This window comes from Schistocerca cancellata, chromosome 10 (assembly GCF_023864275.1).
Source record: "Schistocerca cancellata isolate TAMUIC-IGC-003103 chromosome 10, iqSchCanc2.1, whole genome shotgun sequence".
In the NCBI taxonomy this organism is placed as follows: Eukaryota; Metazoa; Arthropoda; class Insecta; order Orthoptera; family Acrididae; genus Schistocerca; species Schistocerca cancellata.
This window is the reverse complement of record NC_064635.1, coordinates 87,235,191-87,252,710: the sequence shown is the minus strand read 5'-3', so window position 1 is coordinate 87,252,710 and position 17,520 is coordinate 87,235,191. Positions and strand designations below refer to the sequence as shown.

The 17,520-nt window shown below is 38.0% G+C and overlaps 1 long non-coding RNA gene across 1 annotated transcript in view; it reads left to right on the top strand.

Annotated features, from left to right (window-relative positions):
• Positions 1–17,520, top strand: part of LOC126106603 (uncharacterized) — a 75,992-nt gene that overhangs the window by 9,486 nt on the left and 48,986 nt on the right. Inside the window, exon 2 of the long non-coding RNA XR_007523377.1 lies at positions 8,863–8,890. This is a non-coding gene — a long non-coding RNA (uncharacterized LOC126106603). The remainder of the gene's footprint in view (positions 1–8,862; positions 8,891–17,520) is intronic.

Genomic DNA, 17,520 nt, shown 5'->3' with positions numbered 1-17,520 from the left:
ACATGATCACTGAAGCAAAACATGTCAATGAGGCACATTTATTGATATCCGCATTGGAGTGGGTTAACACTTCGAGAGTCTTCCTCTCCTTTCTCTCACTTCTGCTGACATTGTTTGCTCCAGCTATTAACACTACAAAGTCTTTGTCTGTCTGGGCTGGGCTGTCTTTCCTGTTTGACATTGAAATCTCTTGTAAACCATCCCTTGGTGTAACGATTCCTTCTATTTCAAATTTGTTAGTCATGGAAGGCTTACTTTCCATTATCATAGCTGATAATTCTTGTGCATAACTGTCTGCATAAATGTTGATTTTACATTCCTTCTTAACATATTATTTTGTTAGTTACAATGTTCCGAGTATCTTGCACCGTCTTATCAGATGAGCATGCTGATATAATTTCTATATTATCTGTGTTTTGAAGTGAATCATATTTGTTATTAACTGGTAGAAGAGAGTCCTGCCCATATTTATTGTTAACAGGTTTGCAAAAACTCCCGTTCAGTTTTTCAGTTACCCATATTTGCCTAACCTGTTATTGTGAGCTATTATAGTCCTAACATCACTTTCTGGCAGTCCTTCTGCAGGTTTAGACATATTAACACATACCTGCCGATCACTCTCTTGTGTTGTGAAACTCTTAACTTTATACTGTTTATGGTAGCATGATTACATGTATCTTCATTTTTATTGAACTTGTTTGTATGTTCCCATGCAAATAGTATTTTAAAAATTTAAAATTTTAAGTTTCTTGAATAGTGATGAACAGCTATCAGTTCTTCTAGCATTAGCCATTATTCTGACAGTTACTTTTTGCAGTTTGAAATTTTTTGGCATGATTCGACTGGCTCCATATTTCTATCCCATAGGTCATGATAGCATTAAATAATGAGAAACGCATTATTTATAAGCAGCATCTGTGACTAGTGGTTTAATTTGCTAGTCATTTGATGTTTCTGAGAACAAATACAGCTCAACTTAGTTTGCTTGTTAGGGCAGCAATGTGAGCTTCCCATTGCAACAGTTGTCTATAGTGAGTCCTGATAACTTTGTGTTTTGATCTACGCTCATATCCAGTTTTTGTAATTGTGGTAGTTCCTTTACTCTCCATCTGTTGTCATTCCTAAACAATATTGTTTTTGTTTCACTGTCCACATAATAGTGTCTTTAAATAGTAAAATGTCACCAACAGGAATTTTCTGTGATTTGTGGAAAGCATTTGACTGTGTGCACCATGATATTATGTCACAGAAATTACAATTCTAAGGTATAAATGGAATAGCATATGAGTGGTTTAAGTCATACCTATAGAACAGGAAGCAAAAAGTTTCCTTATATGGGTCAAGTGATTTAAATAAGTTCGCCACTTCAACTAACTGGGGTCTAAATTACATTACGTGTTCCACAGGGTTCAATCATGGGTTCCCTTCTGTTCTTGATATATCCTATCCTATATGAAACAGGAAGCTCAACTGACACTGTTTGCTGATGATACAAGCATCATTATTAATCCTGTAAAAGAAAGTCCAATTGAAAATAATACAAATAAGGTCTTTGGAAAAGTCATTTTTTCTGCAAATGGGCTTGCTCTAAACTTTGAAACAATGCAGTACATCCAATTTCCTGCTGCAAAAAGTACAGTTCCTTCAATAAATATAACATATCAACAGAAGTCAGTGGACAGGGTAGAGTATACTAAGTTTTTGGGTGTACATATAGATGAGAATCTTAATTGGAAAATTCATATTTTGGATCTTCTAAAGCAACTAGGTTCAGCAACTTTTGAAATCAGAATAACTGCCAGTTTTGAGGATACAGAAATTAGTAAGCTAACATACTTTGCATACGTTCACTCTCTAATGTCATAGGGAATAATATTTTGGGATAACTCAACATTTAGACAAAAAGTATTCACTGCTCAAAAGAAAGTGGTTAGAATAATGTGTGTGATTCATAGTCACACATTTGCAGGCATCTTTTTAAAAGATTGGGAACTCTTACAACAGCTTCACAGTATATTTACTCACTAATGAAATTTGTTCTCAACAACAATGACCAGATTAAAAACAACAGTGACATTCATGATTATAATACCAGAAAAAAGAAAGACTTACACTATCCTTTACTCAACCTATCTTTGGCTCAGAAAGGGGTAAAATATGCAGCTATAAAAATTTTCGACAAATTTACATGAAATGAAATGTCTGACAGACAGCAGTAATAGCTCAAACATAAACTGAAATCATATCACATTGACAACTCCTTCTATACCATAGACGAATTCTTGAATAGGAATAAATAAATCTATTAATAAATATATGCATTTTGTGCCATTTAAGGGAATGGGGCAAATAATAGAAATATTAATCTTTAACTCTGTATTGTAAGAATATAATAGAGGGAAACATTCCACGTGGGAAAAATGTCTGCTTGTGCCTGTATATATGTGGATGGATATGTGTGTGTGCCTGTCCTTTTTTCCCCCTAGGGTGGGTCTTTCCGCTCCCGGGATTGGGGTGACTCCTTGCCCTCTCCCTTGAAGCCCGAATCCTTTCGTCTTTCCCTCTCCTTCCCTCTTTCCTGATGAGGCAATTGTTGGTTGCGAAAGCTAGAATTTTGTGTGTATGTTTGTGTTTGTTTGTGTGTCTATTGAGCTGCCAGCGCTTTTGTTTGGTAAGACTCTGTATTGTAATATATATATATTAAAAAATCTTGTTGCATATGTGCATTTCTTGTGCACTTGACATGTTACACATCATGATGGCTACCATATCATGTGAATGATCAATGGAACACACAACCAACTAACTAACTAACTTTTCTTTTTATTTAGAATTAGCATATTGGTTCCTAGCCAGATCTCAGAATCTGGGAGGATGGAGGCTCATGCTCTTTCTGGCCAATCTGATTTAGGTTTACTGTGATTTCCCTAAATAATTTCAGGCAAATGCTGAGATGGTTCCTCCATCATGTGTATGTCTGTATGTTTTCTTTGTGTTAAGCTGGCAAATGTTATGTCATTGTAAGATGATCCTCCATTGAATGAATTACTAATGCTATAAGAAATTGCTAAATGCTTGCATAACATTTGTACAGTTGGTCCTGTAGAAATGTTTTTCTGACCATGAGCTATTACTACACCATTTATTCTATATCACACTCTAAAACAACATACATAATGCTACCTGTGAAGAACAGCTGGTAATGAGGATAAGAGATTAGGAAGGAGACTGTGTGAACTTTTTATTTATTTATTCTTTGCCCATAGACTCTAGCTGACTAATTTTCAGCTAAGAGTATGGGGAGTCACACAATGTTATGTACACAATACATGTACAGTAAAAAAAAAAAGAAAACAGGATTACGTTTTACAGAGACATATGAGACTATTATGTGAGGCAATACTGACCCTACAACTTATCTTAGAAGAAAGATTAAGGAAAGGCAAACCTACATTTCTAGCATTTGTAGACCTAGAGAAAGCTTTTGACAGTGTTGATTGGAATACTCTCTTTCAAATTCTGAAGGTGGCAGGGGTAAAATACAGGGAGCGAAAGGCTATTTACAATTTGTACAGAAACCAGATGGCAGTCGAGGGGTATGAAAGGGAAGCAGTGGTTGGGAAGGGAGTGAGACAGGGTTGTAGCCTATCCCCGATGCTATTCAAACTGTATATTGAGCAATCAATAAAGGAAACATAAGAAAAGTTCGGAGTAGGTATTAAAATCCATGGAGAAGAAATAAAAACTTTGAGGTTCGCCGATGACATTGTAATTCTGTCAGAGACAGCAAAGGACTTGGAAGAGCAGTTGAATGGAATGGATAGTGTCTTGAAGGGAGGGTATAAGATGAACATCTACAAAAGCAAAATGAGGATAATGGAATGTAGTCGAATTAAGTCGGGTGATGTTGAGTGTATTAGATTAGGAAATGAGACACTTAAAGTAGTAAAGGAGTTTTGCTATTTGGGGAGCAAAATAACTGATGATGGTCGAAGTAGAGAGGATATAAAATGTAGACTGGCAATGGCAAGGAAAGCATTTCTGAAGAAGAGAAATTTGTTACCATCGAGTATAGATTTAAGTGTCAGGAAGTCATTTCTGAAAGTATTTGTATGGAGTGTAGCCATGTATGGAAGTGAAACATGGACGGTAAATAGTTTGGACAAGAAGAGAATAGAAGCTTTCGAAATGTGGTGCTACAGAAGAATGCTGAAGATTAGATGGGTAGATCACATAACTAATGAGGAGGTATTGAATAGAACTGGGGAGAAGAGGAGCTCGTGGCACAACTTGACTAGAAGAAGGGATCGGTTGGTAGGACATGTTCTGAGGCATCAAGGGATCACAAATTTAGCATTGGAGGGCAGCATGGAGGGTAAAAATCGTAGAGGGAGACCAAGAGATGAATATACTAAGCAGATTCAGAAGGATGTAGGCTGCAGTAGGTACTGGGAGATGAAGAAGCTTGCACAGGATAGAGTAGCATGGAGAGCTGCATCAAACCACTCTCAGGACTGAAGACCACAACAACAACAACATGTATTTTCTATCATGGTACAACATAACAGCTGATAATTAATATAATATTTAATAATCATTCATGCTTTATATACCTTCTCTAGCAGATATACTTTAAAACGATTTTTAAATAAACCTAATTCCTTTGCTTTCTTAATAGATTTTGGTTGCTTGCTAAAAAAACCTTTTGCCTACACTCATCATCTATTTGAAATTTTGCTGTCTTATGCAATAACTGTCCTTTTCTCTTGTTGTGTGGTCATGTAGATCTTTATTTTGGAGGTTTATCACTTACTTTCATTGCCATAATATTCACATGTATATAGAGTGTGTACACCATCATAATATTATGGTGTAAAATACCTTATCTACAAGTTTACCTGGGTAGTATTTTGGCTATACATCTCTCTGCTCTGTCCTAAATTTTAAATACTCTTTTTAAGCAGCTAACTTGTACAGTTCATCATACATTGAAGAGCCAAAGAAAATAGTACACTTGCCTAATATCACATAGGGCCCCCACGAGCACACAGAAATGCTGCACCATGATGTGGCTTGGACTCGACTAATGTCTGAAGTAGTGCTGGAGGAAATTGACACTATGAATCCTGCAGAGCTGTCCATAAACCCATTGACACTATGAATCCTGCAGAGCTGTCCATAAACCCATTAGAGTATGAGGGGTTGGAGATCTCTGCTGAACAGCACATTCCAAGCCATCCCGGATATGCTCAATAATGTTTTTGTCTGGGGAGTCTGGTGGCCAGCAGAAGTGTTTAAACTCAGAAGAGTGTTTCTGGAGCCACACTGTAGCAATTCTGGACATGTGGGGCATTACATTGTCATACTGGAATTTCCCAGGTTCATGAGAATGGACAATGGACATGAATGGATGCAGGTGATCAGACAGGATGCTTATGTACATGTCACCTGTCAGACTCCTATCAAGACATATCAGGGGTCACATATCACTCCAACTGCACACACCCCACACCATTACACAGCCTCCACCAGCTTGAACAGTCCCCTGCTGACACGCAGGGTCTATGGATGCATGAGGTCGTCTCCATACCAGTACATGTCCATCCCCTTGATACACTTTGAAGTGAGACACGTCTGACCAGGCAACATGTTTCCAGTCATCAACAGTCCAATGTCAGTGTTGACAGGCCTAGGTGAGCTGTAAAGTTTTGTGTCATGCAGTCATCAAGAGTACATGAGTGAGCCTTTGGCTCCGAAAGACTATGTCGATGATTTTTCATTGAATGGTTGACACGATGACATTTGCTGATGGCTCAGCACTGAAATGTGTAGCAAACTGTGGAAGCATTGCACTTCTGTCATGTTGAATGATTCTCTTTTGTCATCATTGGTCCCATTTTTGCAGGATCTTTTTCCTGCCACAGTGATGTCAGAGATTTGATGTTTCACTGGATTCCTGATATTCATGGAACACTCAAGAAATGGTTGTATGGGAAAATCCCCACTTCATCGCTACCTCAGAGATGTTGTGACCCATCACTCATGTGCCGACTATAACACCATGTTCAAACATACTTAAATCTTGATTACCTGCTGTTGTAGCAGCAGTAACCAATCTAACAACTGTGACAAACTTGTCTTATATAGGCGTTGCCAACTTCAGTGCCATATTCTGCCTGTTTACATATCTCTGTATTTGAATATGCATGCCTACACCACTTTCTTTGGTGCTTTAGTGTATATGAATTAAGTAGTACAGATGTGTGTACACAAATCCATAGTACTTTGGCCACCCACAACCTTGCATTTTGTGCTTGAGGGAAATCTGTGTGTATATCTTTCCACACAGTACATCTACACTGATCAGCCAGAACATTATAACCACCTACCTAATAGCCGGAATGTCGACCTCTGGCACACATAACAGTGGTTACATGTCATGGCATGGAAGCAGTGAGGCTTTGGATGGTTGCTGGAGGGAGTTGGCATGACATCTGCACACACAAGTCACCTAATTCCCATAAATTCTAAGGAGGGGGGTGGGGATGAGGGAGGGGGCGATGAGCTCTGATGCCATGTTCAACCACGTCCCAGATGCGTCTGATCGGGTTCAGATCTGGCAAGTTTGGGAGGGGGGGGGATCAGCATATCAACCTTGGTGCATGCCACTGTATTCCTAGAACTATTCTCTCACACTCCTGGTCTTGTGACATAATGCACTGCCTTGTTGAAAAATGCCACTGTCGTCTGGAAACATCATCGTCTTGAAGGGGTATATGTGATCTGTAACCATTGTGTGATACTCCTTGGCCATCATGTCTTGCATGAGCTTCACTGGACCCATGGATGCCCATATGATTGTTACCCGAAGGATGATGGAGCTGCCGCCAGCTCATTTCTGCCCCACAGTAGTACAGGTGTCAAGGTGCTGTCCTCTGGAAGATGGATTTGCACCCTTCCTTCGGCGTGATAAGATATTGGGATTCATTAGACTGTAAAATGTTTTGCCACTGCACCAATATCCAGTGCTGAAGATCACATGTCCATTGCAGCTGTAGTTGCCAATGTCATGGTGCTAACATTGGCACATACATGTGTTGTCAGCTGTGAAGGCCTATCATTAGGTCTCTTCTGTGCACTGTGTGTTCAGAAACACTTGTACTATGCCAAGCATTAAAGTTCAATCTTAGTTCCACCACAGTTCACCACCTGTCCTGTTTTACCGGTCTGCCCAGCCTATGATGTGTGAGATCTGTAATGAGGGTGTCCACCCAGTCCCATGATGTTTGGACGTGGTTTCCCATTGGTTTTCCACATGTTGAAGACACTCACTACACCACTATTTGAACACCTGGTGAGTTGTGGAGTTTCCAAAATGCTCATGTTGAGCCTCCAGGCATCAAAGTGTGCCCTTGGTCAAATTCAGACAGATTGTGTGTCTTCCCCATTCTACACATGGACAACATGCTTACTGATACTACACGCACTATGCTTGTGTCTGACTAGCAGTCATTCCTCGCCAAGTGATGTTGCTATCACCTGGGTGGGTTTATATAGATAGCAGGACAGTGGTCATAATGTTCTGGCTGATCAGCATATGTGCTCACGCATGCCAAAAGCTTATCTATAATAGTTCTTAGGAAAATAGGGCTGCCTACTTCTTTAACTGCCACACTATTTAATTTAATATTAAACTATACATTTTGCCCTGTTCTGTTTGGAACACCATGTACATTTGTTGTGGATTAATTTAGAAAAACATAGTTTTGTACTGGCTATTTAGTTGCAGCTTTAGTATTTAAGAGCGAATATTTTTCAAGCTACCCCTTTGTATCAGCAGCACATATAATTGCAGTGTCATTGGCATACATTGTAAGTTTCAGTTTTATATATTCTGGGAAATCATATATGTAGAGAATAAACAGTATTGACCCATACATGGAACTGTGTGGCACACCACCTGACAATTTGTCATTCAGATCTGTGATTAATTGTATTTTTTCAGTAGCATGTCTGATTTCTGTGCACTCTTTCTATTCGTAATGTATGATTTGACTTTGTCATAGCACTTCCCTCGAGTCCCGTAACGACAGAGTTTCTCGATTAACCTGGAATGTTTTATGTAGTTAAATGCTTTAGTTTGGAACATGAGGATCCTAAAACTATTTTGTTGCCTATCAACTGAACTCAAAATAATGAAATGTGTTCAAGCCATTATTTTGATTTCCCTTCTCTGAAACCATGTTGTGGCCAGTGTAGTATTTTAGATTTATTTATAAAACTTGCACTTCTATTCTACTTTATCATTTCATATATTTTAGCAAAAGTGGATATCACTGATACTGTCTTTTAGTTTCCTAATTCACCTTTGTTTCCTTTCTTAAATGCTGACTTGACTTTACTCATTTTTAGTGAAGCTGGAAATATATGTTCCACTGTTGCAGCATTCAGCACATGTATCAAGAATTTTAGAATAGTTTCCCTACATTTCTTTATGAGCTATGATGTAACACCTTCTAAGCTACATGTACGTTTGACAGTTTCTTTATTAGGTTTGAAACTTCTGAATCAGTTGCTGGTATGAATGCAATTCCATGCACCTCATGGTGGTTTGCACAATATAAATGTAGATGTAGATGTATGGCTTATACTGGAATTTTTGGCATTGTACTTTCTGCATGTGTTTTATTTTGATTTATCAAATGATCTGCTACAGTCATATAGTATCTGTTAAATTTATACAGGATCTACATCACTTTTGCCATCTTTCATTGTGCAGATGTCCTCTGTCAATTTTTTTACCTGTCACTTCATTTATGAAAGACCATAAGTCTGGTGTGTAATTTACTCCTTTATTTACAGCTGTACAGATGCATAATTCCTTTGTTTGGTGAGTAACTTCCTCCTTTATTTACTAATGCATAATTCCTTTGTTTCCCTGATAACAATTCAGTACCTATTCTTTTTTATTGTTTTCTAGCCTCGTGGTGACAGGACATGTAAGATTAAAATAATTATTAATTAAGGTTATAAGCTGATCCCATTTAGTATTTGCATTATTGTCTGAATACGCTGCTTCTGCCATTAACATCCTATTTACTTGAATTAATTTTTGTGAGTTTATCTGCCCCTTTTTTTGCTCCTATATCTTTTTTTCACTTCCAGCAGTCTTTATGTTAATGTCAATCATGATGGAAAGCTGTCTGCTTGTATGGAGTATATTACCTGGGTGTCACTGCATGCAGCAGTATTTGTTGTTATGTGATCAATAGTAGTTTCACTATGCTTAGTTACCCTAGTGGGTCTATATATTTTTATTTTTATGTTGAAAGTATGCCATAAGTCCTGTAGTGTCTTAGGGTTTTCTGTATTTTTCCCCGTATCTGTGTACATATCCCCAATTAATTTAATAAGCATATTTTTTTGAACACTCTTGGATTGTATCTTCTAGCTGTTCAAAGAATGTTTTTACTTCATCATATGGTAAACATTTCAGATCTAATACACAGCACAAGTTCCCTGCAATTTTTATTTCCACTGCAGCAGCTTCTAAGCTCATTTCCATAATGCATTTTGTGATATTTTGGATGGCTTTAGTTGACTTGTAGTGAGCGAAGATGGCAGCTCCACCACCTTTCTGAAATGTTCTGCAAAAACTGTTTACATTTGCATAATGTTTCAAGCTGTGGATCACCATCTGGTTTTCTCCAAGATCGTGTTCTGTGACTACTATGATACTTGGCTTATGTTCCTACAAAATTACCTCTAACTCATCTGCATTATAATTTATGTATTGTGCGGAAGTATTCTGTTGTCTTTAATTTTCATGATTCCTCTTCCAGTGATGCAATAAGAATTTAACTAGCTCTGCATGCTTTAGTTACACTGCATTACTTTTTACAGGTTACATCACTAAAATTGGAACATTTGGCAATACCGGTTGTTTTACCCTAGCAACTGAATTGAGTACTTTCACTTACGTATTTTTCTGGCACCTTCCTCTGCTGACACAATGTCAAAAAAAAAAAAAAAAACCTCACTTAACACAGCAAGGCGTCCCAGGAGTCAGGCACCTAGCTTGACAGTATGTTGCTGTTGGGGCTGTAGGTCCCTCAGATATTGGGCCCATCTGTTGTGTGGTTGCTGTTGCTGATGGCTCCAGTGTTCTGCATCTTCTTTAGTTGCTACTGTAGTTGATGATCCATCAGTGTTTCCTTTTGGCACCTCTGAATAGCCTGTTTGCTCTTCAAATCAGGGAGGGGTACAGGAGACAAAGTGTTGTAGCCCAGATTTTTGCATTTGAGGGCTTTTTTTGGTTCAAAGTAGAGTCTTCGTAATCTGCCCCTCCCTCAAACTTTGTTGTTGTTGTCACTACTATTTTCGATGGAATGGTCTCTTTTTTTCAAAAATACGAGAGGAGTAAGATTTACAATAAACTTTTTACTTATCTTCTTTTCTTGTAGTTGGCTCCAGTTCTTCATGTCTAGGGGCTAACTCGTGAAGCTGGAATTTTCATATTTTAGGATCTCATGGATCTAGTTGACATAATTAACGTTGAAGTAAGCCTGTGCAATTTTTTTTCATGATAATTTATACTCTCCCATTTTTCTATATTGCACTATCTTTTGAATTTTCACATCAACAAAGCCGAAATTACATTGTTCTTCCCAAATAAAATAACATGTCCGGTCACAACAAAAGCATGCCTACTACCACTTCACTCTATGGTAATAACAATATTCCAAAGGGTTTACAAATTTTCTTGACAAATGAATTTATTTTAATTTATATTATTATTTTATAAATGAATCCAGAAATAAACATAATAAATAGCACCAAATCGTGTAATAAGTAACAGAAATTTTAAGTGTGCCAAATATTTGATAGTTTCAATTGTTTCTAAAAAAAAAAAATAATTTCAGCTGTACATTCAGAGGTAATACATATTGATTGTAACAACAAAAATAAAGTAATTTCTTTTTATAGATATTAGTTTGAAATATAACACATTGTATACAAAATCATATGAAATTTTTCAGAAAAACAGCTGAGATAATATTAACTTGTTAAAAACTCAAAAATTAGTTCTGGTATCGACTACTTCTGTTGAAGAAAAGTAATGCTAGAGGAGGGTGTTCCTTTACATCTTAATATCTGTACACTGGGGCAAACAATGATCGCTGCTTATTAAATATGCAGTTTTTTTTCCTTAAAATAGGTTTTCCCTTTCCATTTAAGTGCATGCCATGTATTGTATGATTGTGAAGAAGTATGCGCTGGAGAGGCCCTCAAAATTTTTTGTGTGTGGTGCAAACATCTGAAGCAAGCAGGAAAACATGTCACAGAGACGATTCAAGATTTTTACAGCAAAATGATTGACTTTGAAAGGGGTCAAATTGTGGTCTTCCAAGTGGTGGGATGGTCCTTTCTGAGAATTCAGTTGCTCCAGTCATGGGTGCTGGAATGCTCCTCTGTGGCCAAATGGTGGGTCTTTGGGAAGTGGTGGGTGACTGGAAAGATAAGGGATGGGCGATTTGTTTTTGTACAAGGTTGGGAGGATAATTATGGTCCGTAAATGTCTCAGTGAGACCCTAGGTGTATTTTGAGAGGGACCACTTGTCACTGCAGATGCAATGGCCATAGATGGCCAGCCTGTATGGAAGGGACTTCTTTGTATGTAATGGGTGGCAGCTGTTGAAGTGAAGGTATTGCTGGTGCTTAGTAGGTTTGATATGGATAGAGGTACTGATGTAGCCCTCTTTGAGGTGAAGGTCAGCATCTAGGAAGGTGGCTTGCTGGGTTGAGTAGGACCACGTGAAGTGAATGGGGGAGAAGCTGTTCAGGTTCTGGAGGAATGTGGATAGGGTGTCCTCACCCTCAATCCAGATTGTAAAGATGTCGAAACTTCCTGGCAGATTAAAACTGTGTGCCCGACCGAGACTCGAACTCGGGACCTTTGCCTTTCGCGGGCAAGTGCTCTACCAATTGAGCTACCAAACATGACTCACGCCCCATACTCACAGCTTTACTTCTGCCAGTACCTCGTCTCCTACCTCCCAAACTTTACAGAAGCTCTCCTGTGAACCTTGCAGAACTAGCACTCCTGAAAGAAAGGGTATTGCGGAGACATGGCTTAGCCACAGAATGAGATTTTCCCTCTGCAGTGGAGTGTGCACTGATATGAAACTTCCTGGCACATTAAAACTGTGTGCCGGACTGAGAATGGGGGAGGGATAGCACAGTAGGTAGTGGGGCTGGTGAAGTTCTGATGGGGAGCGTGCAGGGATGAGGTGGAAAGGGGGTAGGGCAGCTAGGTGCAGTCTAGAGGTTAGACAGAGAGCAGGGCAGTGACTAATGAAAGCTGATGCCAGGAAGGTTACAGAAACATAGGATATATTGCAGGTAGAATTGCCACTTGCACATTCAGAAAAGCTGTTGTTGAACGAAAGTATCCACATGGCACAGGCTGTTAAGCAGTCATTGAAATCAAGAATGATGTGCTGGGTGGCATGCTCAGCAGCAGGATGGTCCAGTTGTTTCTTGGCCACAGTTTGTTAGTGGCCATTCATATGGACAGACAACTTGTTGGTAGTCACACCCACATAGAATGCAGCACAATATTTGCAGCTTAGCTTGTAAATCATGTGACTGTTTTCATAGGTAGCTGATGGGATAGGTAATGGTTGTGACCACACTGGAGTAGGTGGTGGTGGGAGGATGTATGCGACAGGTCTTGCATCAGGGTCTATTACAGGAATATGAGCCATGAGGTAAGGGGTTGGGAGAAGGGGTTTTGAAGGGATAGATGAGTATATTGTGTAGGTCTGATGGACAGCAAAATACCATTGTCTATGGCAGAATACCACTCATTTCAGGGCACAACAAGAAGTAGTCAAAATCCTGGTGGAGAATGTAATTCAGTTGCTCCAGACATGGGTGCTACTGAGTTATGAAGGGAATGCTCCTCTGTGGCAATTCAAGCAAATCACATTAATGGTTTTATAGCAATAAAGAAAATTCACAATACCAAACTTGGTATTTACAGTGGGTTGTCACAAGAAATGGGTGACATGAAAGTAAGTCAGTGTCCTTCACTATATACGTTGTCCATGTAAGCAATGGGTATGGAACACTAATAACTGTTCTGGTAGTGCCAGTCTACTACTGTGTGGCAAAGGCTGGCAGGAGGGTTGCTTACGTTCTCTTCTTGAAGAGGCTGCTCCTGCCGTGGTGTAGTCCCAGTCAGCAGCAAGCTGTTGGATGATTTCGTCTCACAGCCTTCTCTGCTCTTCCATTCTTCATCTTCGTGTCAGCCCTTTTGGTTATGCTGGAACATTTTCTCCAATAGTCGCATAATATGACACCACTTTTATATCTGTTTGAACTGATTTGTTTCAGCTTTTTTCAAATTTACATGTATTGTTAGGTAGCATGAATCCAATAGATAAAATGTAAAATACAATGACATAATGTAGATTTTCAATTAACAAATATACAATTGTATCAAATGTAATACAAAGTGAAAGTTCAATATCAGAGATGTTGCTAGTATAAGGTCTAACCACCAGTGGCATCAATTACCTGCTACATCTGGAGATCCACAGAGGTAGTCAGGCCTCTGGAAATACAACTCATCATCATCCGTGTGACATCGTACTGGATGAGTGCCAGGATGCCAAATCTCATGGCTTGCATATGCTGAGACATCCAGGCTGTGAATGACTGTCACATGCTAGTCTGCAGTGCAGTGTTTTATCATGTTCAGCATACCTCGGCTATATTCATGTTACACTTGCAACATATCAAAAAACAATTCAGTAGAAAAACTGGTTACAAAGGAACATGACAATTAATTACTTCTGTGGAAACCCGTATCCTCAAGCACTGCCATGCAGCTACTACATAACAATACATCTCTGCTCTTATTTGTAAATTCATGGCAGATACAACAAATAAAAGTAAGTGTTATAGTATGTATATAAAACAATATGTGGTAGTTATCGGCAATCACAGAAAAATCAAAAAGTCTGTAAGTAAAATTGTTAGAGCAAGAAGTGAACAAATACAGTTGAAGAAGTCTGTTACTTGTGGCACTGCCATCATTTCCAGTGGGTGTTCCATTTCCACTGCTGTGAGTTGTACACAGTCAAAACTTATCCATACTTATCAAGGCATGTAGACAGTTTTGTTTTGTTAGTTGTAGGTGCAAGTTACTATTGTTAGGTTTGACCCCATTTTATGGTAATAACTATCTATCTTTTTCTAAATTGTTGATATTCCTACCTGAAGATTCCATTGTTTGATTTTACATATTGCCTTTCTGTCATTTGGAGATAGTGCATGGAGCTGTGGAGATGCTAGAAAATAAGGATGCCAAGTGGAGAAATGGGAACATTTCAGACATATTCTTCTGTTTCAGTTCAATAGATGTGTGATAGCAGAGGTGGCCAGAAACGTTTGAGTCATGTATGAGAACAATGCCACTGGTTAGAGAATGACAAGAAAATAGTTTTCCTGTTTTAAAGAGGATCTTTTTCATATGTGTGACTCTCCACATTCAGGAACATCTACAGGGTATTATGAAAGTAGTTTATATCCATTAACCCACAGTGATGCATGTCAGTGTACATGAGCTGGCAAACACAGTTAACTGTGATCATTCCACCATTGTGCTACATTTGCATGCTGTGGGGAAGGTTAAAAAATCCGGTGTATGCTATGCCAAAATCACTAAATTTAGGGGGTGCCCATATGTGCATCTCTGCTTACTCATCATCAATTGTCTCATGTACAGCACTGACCATTCATATCCTGTTTTATTACTGGTGACAAGAAATGGTATCTTTATGCTAACATAAGGAAGCGAAAGGAATGGTTGTGCACATTCAAAGCAGTAACTCGCTGTATGGAGATTAGCCAGTATCCACAAAAATAATGTCACATATCTGGTGGAACAGTGAGGGGTGTTGTACTATGAATTGCTTCTCTGAGATATAACCATCACTGCTGACAATGTCAGCAATTGAGATGTTTTGCAGATGCAGTCCAAGAACAATGACCATGAAGACTATGTGAAGCGATGCTAATCAACAATAATGCTCGCCCACATTCTGCTAGACTGACAAAACGCACTATACAGGCGTTGGGTTGGGAAGCCATTTTGAACCCACCTTAGTAACTTGACCTTGTGTCACCAAATTTTCACCTTTTCCATTCTCGATCAAACAACTTTCAAGGAACTTCTTTACACGTGTAAAAGTGCTCCATACATGCCTCAGTCAGTTCTTCACTCCAAAATCACATTATTTCTACAGCAACAGAATCAGAAAGTTGTCCAAGTGTTGGCAGACTGTTGTAAATAGTTGAGGAAACTATATTACTCATGATTAAAATCACGGTTATGTTCATCTGTTTTGTTAATTAAATTTATAGAAATACACTATGAAATTATGCACTAAATCAGTAATATAAACATCTTAGAGATTATTAAAGTTTGGCACTAGTTTCATAAGTTTAATATAGTCTGAATCAGACTAATATAGCTCTACAGATATTTTCTTCATTGTTCTATTCAATTTTTTTCATCCTATAACTAAATACGCTAGAGAAAAGGTTTCACTTATTCACAACAAGTGAAACCGTTTCTTAGTTACAAAGAAAATAAAGAGCCTTAGATAACAGGGCTTTCTATCATAAATTTTGATTTTATTGTGGCTGGAGCTTACTACATTCAAAGTCAAATACAAATCTCCATTAAAACTGTAAAATTCCAGTATGTTACTATGAAGTCTTCTGTGTAGTAATATTAACAAATATAGGGGAAAATAATAAAACACTGTGTAATGTTAGAAGCAGAATGTGTAGATTTCTTGATGACAATGCTTTGTCTTTCAGTCCAGGTCACACAAGGCATTCAATAAATTTTTGAGAAATCTTTTAAGTTACTGAGAACTGCAGCTAAAGAAACTGATTTCCAGAAAAGTTTGTAACTAGTTGTTGAAAACTGATTATGGTAAAAATGCCTAGTTTCATTTGTTATTGAGAGTAATGTTGTGTTTGATATTTGTGGTATTGGGCTACATTTATGTTAAAAATTGTGATTTTATTCAAATTTTTAAATAAATATAAATCGGGTCTCAGTTTGGCTGAGAACTCTTAATTTTTATATACTGACACAAGTATATGTGGTAACGATTTGTGTGAAATATCACAAGATCACATCATTAATGCATCTTGATGTTCTGTGTTGTTCCTGCATAAAACATTATTTTGTGTTTTGCAAACTATATATTCCGATTTGTGCAGAAGACCTCTGTACTGCTCACTAGTTCCTGTTTTACCCTTTGAGAGTAATTAATGTAAGACTTCTTTTTGCATTGTAAAAGAAGCTACCAAAATCTTTCTGGAAGATTAAATATCTTCCAATGGAGCATCACAGACTGCTGTTTCAGTTTTGATATGAAGTGGTGTTATCATGTCTTAACCAGCATAACTGTTAGGTGCATCAAATGTGTTGAGTTCTTTCTAAAATGATACAGACAGTTTTGTGAAATATATTTTCATATTTAGGTTTTAGTATTTGTTACATTCAGCAAATGTAACACTCAATAAGCTCAAAACTTTCTTGTTATTAATTGTTTATCAGACATGTGATGTTACATACAACAAAGGTGATTGGGTTTTGGGTTCTGCTGAATAGGTCAGGTGTCCATTATATGCAGGAAGTGGCTACACGGGTAGCAGGGGCTGTGTGGCATGGACTGGATGGTTTTTTAGATTAGAGAGTCTCATGAAAACACAAGAAGGGCTTCAGCCACAAAGGGTGAAGGACAAACACAGGAAGAATGTAGATACAGGAACCATAGATATCACTGTGGTAAATTGTCGTAGCTGTATTGGGAAAGTAGCAGAGCTCCAAGGGCTAATAGAAAGCACTGATTCTCAAATCATTGTAGGCACTGAAAGCTATCTAAAGCCAGAGATAAGCTCAGCTGAAATTTTTGTGAAGAAATTAAAGGTGTTCTGAAAGGAAAGGCTAAACACGGTTGGCGGTGGCTTGTTTGTTGCTGTTACAAGTAGTTTATCTTGTTGCGAAATTGAAGTAGATAGTTCCTGTGAGTTAGTATGGGCAGAGCTCATTGTTGAAAACTGAAAAAAATAATAATTGGATCCTTTTACTGACCTCCCAATTCAAATGAGACAGTTGCTGAAAGGTTCAAAGAAAACTTGAGTTTGATTTCAATCACGTACCTGACTCATACAATTATAGTTGGTGGTGACTTTAATTTACCCTCAATATGTTCACGAAAATGTATGTTTAATTATGAGGGTATGCATAAAACAACATCCAAAATTATGCTAAACCCATTATCTGAAAATTATTTTGAGCAGTTTGTTCACAAACCCACGCGAATAGTAAAAAGTTTTGAAAATGTACTTGAACTCTTAGCAACAAATAATCCTGAGTTAATAATGAGCATCAAAACAGATACAGGGTTGTCAAAGCGAGACTGAATATTT